Genomic DNA, 5,750 nt, shown 5'->3' on the forward strand with positions numbered 1-5,750 from the left:
TGGTGGTGAAGAACAAGGTAATATGGGAAGACAGTTGGCGTGCCACGTAGGAGAGTGGAGAGAGATGTCTTTGCTGATGTGGTGGGTATCACGTGGAAAGAAGAGGTGGCGAGTGTTGATTGGGTAAGGACTAAGGAATGTGCTAGAGAATGGTCGACTCCTCCATGGAATGTGCTTTAAGTAACCTTTTCTCATTTGGTATTCGTGGCGACTCTGCTTGCCCAACACCAATCTTCACAGATTATAAACGAGGCCGAACTAGAAAATTTATTTTTAATATTAAATTTAAATAAAAATTAGTTTTAAGTATCAAAATTAAAAACTATATAAAGATTTTTTATGTTGATAAATGAATTGTGAGTGTCAATTTATATTTAAAGTATTATTATTATTATTTAAATATTTATTTTATTTTATTTTTATATTAAATTTATATAAAAATATTTATAAAAAAATCGGAGTGTCGTTTGACACACTTAATAGGTTGGCTATGCCAGTGATTATAAATCATTTGCATGATGTCTCATGCATTCCTAGACTTATTAGAGTATATTACCTATTATGATTACGTTTATGAATTTTGTGAGAGTAAAAATGTACTATTTAGATTTGTAAAGCTTAGCATTCAATTGTTTTTGTTAAGAAATTAGTATATTAGACTTATTCGAGAGTATCGTTGTGCTAGGATTTTCAGTACATTCTCATTAAAGTACAATACTATTTATTTTATAGGACAATTGTATTCGTATGACCCTTATTTGAGTATTGGTCTATAAACTTCATTGATATTTGATTTATTTTGATTTAATTCAAATTATCATATAGCTCCCATTTTGTATAAATGTTTTATAGTTGTTGTGTATGCCCTATTTTAGTATACCATCTTATGATTTGAGAATATATTGAAAAATATAAAAGATTTTAATTTGGTGGTTACTTCAACAATCCAATGTGATATCTTAAACCCATCATATTGTGGATCAAATTTAGAGTGTTACAGAGTATATCCAAATATCAATCATGAGGTGATTGTAATTACATATTTGTTTCACAATATTTATTAAATATGTATTATCATTATTATTTTAGGTTTTTTCATCTGCACATGAATAAAATTATTTATAATAATAAAGTTATAAAAAATATGATTATTTTTAAAAGATCATTACTCAAGTATTATTGTAGTTTTGGACAACAATAATAGATTAAAATTAATGTAAGTTGATTGATGATAAAGCGTTGTCATTGACATATGTATGTCAAAATTAATGCATGAGTATGTATTAGTAAACAATATATTGCACTGAGCTACTATGAGTATATTTTTTATATTATTATGTAATAGTCACAACATTTCTCATAGTGATAACTATGTATACGATCCTCTAACTTTTGATTATCATTGTCTCAACATTATTGAGTTGCCTATTTTGATTTAGTCGAACGTCTACCTTAAATTGTAGTATTAAAAAGACTAATGTTGAATATACCATACCATGAACTATGTAGTTTGATATGATTGATGAATATAAGATTTGTTCCTCTTACATAATGAGGGTAATATCTTGAGTCACTTAATTAAGTGAGATTAGAAATGCATGACCATAGTCAAATAAGTTGATATGAGATATTACACTTGCCTATTTATTATATTCTACTCGAGATATCAAAAATCATGATATAGACTATGCAAGTGTGATTATTCCAAGACTTGTGTTTAATGTAGATATTAAGGAAAAATGATATAATACATGAATGATTAATCATAAAAAGGTTATGTCTAGTCACGAATTCCTAAAACTTAGATAGCAATGATGCATTGCTAGAAGTCACTTAATATTTAAGTTGTTTTAATATTATTACTAACATTACAAGAACTTACATGGTCATACTCTGGTTAAAGCGAATAAAATCTAAACATAATTGTTATTGTGTTTAACTGACACATGAATTAAATTGATTATTTAATTTAAGTCAATTTAGGGATTGGATAGGATTGGGTATTTGAAATTTTAGAAATGTAGAGATTTAATAATTTAGGGGTTGAGGCGATGATAAAAGAGGTTTGAAATTAGAAATTTTAGTGATTTTAGATATTTTTTAATTTTATAAGAATTTTAGAGTTTTTTGAAAAAAATAATAATATTTTAAGGTTTTTAAAATAAAATTTTAAAAAATATGAATGTGACACATTAAATAATAATTTTTTAACGGTCATGACGGATTAGACATTTAAAATATTAACATTGTAAACGTTAAACACATACATTAAGCAAAAAAAACTTTAAACAATTAAAGTAAAAAAGTTATAATTTAAAAACTTAATTTATAATTAAGCCTATTTATGATTATAATCTAATTATTCTAAAATTCATAATTATTGTTTTAATCTAATTTACTTTGAAATTAAAAAAGAGAAAATAATTATAAGAAAACAAAAACATAGTTTTGTGGTCATGTGCATTATTTTATTATCCATAAAGGAATTTGAGTGGCTTCTACTATAAACAAGCCAACGGGCCACGGAAATCAAAGCATCAGGAAAAATGGATCAGGCCAGTCCACTCAACCAAAATATTAAAAATAAAAATGACCCACCAGCTTAATTAATCAATTAATCAACGAACCAAAATAATATATGACACCCTTCACATCACATTCTGCATTTCTGCTTGGAAAGGAAATGCCCTGTGACATGTGTGTCAATTTATATTTTTTTTTTCAGAATCTTGACTATATGATATTTGTGTTTATGTGTTCAGGAATTCGCATTAAGTTTCATTTCTTCCATTTTCTCTCTTTCAGTTTGCCTCAAATGCTTCACCTTTGATTCAATAATTTGTGTTGTTTTCATCTCAAAGAACTGGCATTGTTTCCCTAAATCTCCTAAACCTTTTTTTTGTTTCCAATTATTCTTGCGTTTCTTCAGTGTCTCCCCAGAATTTCTGGAATCTAAAGTATGTTCCTTTAATCTGTTTGATGCAAGATTTGAAGAAACCGTCATTGGTTCTCAAATGAAGCTTCTTTGACGGTGGTTTGAGGCGATCCGGTTCAATGCAGCTTCAAAAACCTGCCATTGGAAAGAAGTTTGCTTCAGTGCTTCTTTTATCTCTTGCTACAGTGGTTTTTAGCACCACTGAATCTGGTGACCTTGATGTTTTAATGCAATTCAGAGATGGACTTGAGAATCCTGACCTCTTGAAGTGGCCTGAAACTGGTGGTGATCCTCCAAGCTAGAACCATGTTTACTGTGACGATGAGTCCCGGGTCACTCAGATTCAGGCAGGTCTGGGCTTGAAGGGTACTTTGCCACAAAACTTGAACAAGCTCTCCATGCCCAGGAACATTGGTCTCCAAAGAAACCAGTTGAGTGGAAAGCTGCCGTCTTTTAGTGGCTTATCCAATTTGCAATATGCTTATTTGGATTACATCAATTTTGATTCAATTCCAGCTCATTTCTTTGATGGTTTAGATGATTTGGAAGTGTTGGCATTGGATCACAACAATTTTAATGCCACAACTGGCTGGTCATTTCCCAAGGCTTTACAAAACTCAGCTCAATTGACTAACCTTTCTTGTATGAGTTGTAATTTGATGGGTTCATTGCCAGATTTTTTTGGTACCATGCATTCCTTGACAAACTTGAAGCTTTCTGGTAATATTTTGTCTGATGAAATTCCAAGGACTTTCAATGGCAGTTCTTTGCAGATGTTTTGGCTGAATGGGGATCAATTCACTGGACCAATTGATGTAGCGGCAACAATGGAGTCTCTCACAGTTCTATGGTTGCATGGGAATCACTTCACTGGACCAATTCCAGACAATATTGGTAACTTAACTCTCTTGAAATATCTCAATCTTAATAGAAATAAACTTGTTGGTTTGATTCCTAGTAGTTTAGCAAATATGAGATTGGACACCTTAGATTTAAACAATAATCAGTTTATGGGTCCAATTCCAATGTTTAAAGCCTCAAATGTGACTTTTGCTTCAATAAGTTTTGTGAAACCAGTGAGGGGTTTCTTTGTTCCTCGGAAGTGAGGGGTTTCTTTGTTCCTCGGAAGTTATGGCACTTATAGAGTTCCTAGAGGGGCTGAATTACCCTTCCAGGCTTGTTTCTTCCTGGTCTGATAATGAGCCTTGCAATTGGTTGGGAATTGCGTGTAATGGTGGGAGAGTTTCAATCCTAAACTTGCCCCATTATAATCTCTCTTGTACTTTGAGTCTTTCACTTGCAAAGTTGGACTCCCTTTCTCAAATTAGGCTACAATCTAGCAATCTATGTGGCTCTATTCCGAATAACTGGACGAGCTTGAAAGCTCTGGAAACTTTGGATCTCAGTGAGAATAACATATCTAGGCCATTACCAAAATTTAGTAGCACTGTGAAGATTGTACTACCTAGTAATCCTTTATTGAATGGTGATAAAAAGGCCTTTTCCACCGGGGATAATGCACCATCCAAGAATTCGGATTCTCCGACCGATAGTCAATCTACCTCATTGAAAGGTTCAGGTTCTAGTCCAACTGATTCTTCTGTGGACTCAACAGGAAAGAAAGGTTTCAAACAGAACACATTTGTTTCTATCGTTGCTCCAGTTGCAAGTTTTGCGGTTCTTTCCTTTCTGGTTGTTCCTCTATCTCTCTACTGTTGTAAGAAGAGACAAGACAATAGGTTGGTTCCTTCCCTAGTGGTTCACCGTAGGGATCTGTCAGATTCAGACAATGTAGTTAAGGTTGTTGTTGCGAGTAACAGTAATGGAATCACTTCTGTGATAACCGGGAGTGGTTCTGTGAGCAGAAACAGTTGCAACATTGGGGAGTCTCATATCATTGAAGCCGAAAATTTGGTCATATCGGTTCAAGTTCTTCGAAATGTAACAAAAAATTTCGCACCCGAAAACGAGCTTGGCCGTGGTGGCTTCAGTGTAGTTTATAAACGGGATGACGAGACACAAATTGCAGTTAAAAGAATGGAGGCTAGTGTGATTACAAGCAAGGCTTTGGATGAATTCCAGGCAGAAACTGCAGTTCTTTCGAAGGTTCGACACCGTAATTTGGTATCTCTTTTGGGTTACTCCATTGAAGGCAATGAAAGAATTCTTGTTCATGAATATATGCCTCAAGGAGCTCTTAGCAAGCATCTTTTCCATTGGAAGAGCCTGAAATTGGAGCCTCTATCTTGGAAGAGACGACTAAATATTGCCTTGGATGTAGCAAGAGGAATGGAGTCCCTTCTCATCCTGGCTCACCAAAGCTTCATACATAGAGATCCGATGTCTTCAAATATTTTATTGGTGATGATTCTAGAGCAAAAGTTTCAGATTTCGGTTTGGTCAAACTTGCTCCTGAAGGTGAGAAATCTGTTGTGACAAGGCTTGCCTGAACATTTGGTTACTTAGCACTAGAATATGCAGGCATGCAACTCGTTTAAGCTTTTCCAATAATTTGTAATGATATTAGGCTGAATAGACATCATATTTTTTTCTCAGTGGAGTAGTTAGTTTGTAATATCCCAAATATTGAATTAGAGACTTTATTGAAATGATTTAAAAATATGAGGATTTATTCGAGTAAATGATAAAAGATGAGAATGATTTGGAATAGTGTTTAGACTAAATTATATCAATTGATAAAATAAGAGGGCAATTTGGTCTTTTAAGAAGATGAATGAATTTAAAAATATATATCATTGTTAGAGATTTTAAATAGGGGAAAATAGGAAAGTAAAACATTTCTTTCCTTCTTCTT

General features: G+C 32.7%; 1 pseudogene; it reads left to right on the forward strand.

Moving 5' to 3' along the window:
* Positions 1–2,991: 2,991 nt before the first annotated feature.
* LOC120146093 lies at positions 2,992–5,433 on the forward strand (annotated as a pseudogene).
* The last annotated feature ends 317 nt before the right edge of the window (positions 5,434–5,750 follow it).

The sequence above is a fragment of the Hibiscus syriacus genome, unplaced genomic scaffold (genome assembly GCF_006381635.1).
Source record: "Hibiscus syriacus cultivar Baekdansim isolate YM2019G1 unplaced genomic scaffold, ASM638163v2 tig00110895_pilon, whole genome shotgun sequence".
NCBI lineage: Eukaryota > Viridiplantae > Streptophyta > Magnoliopsida > Malvales > Malvaceae > Hibiscus > Hibiscus syriacus.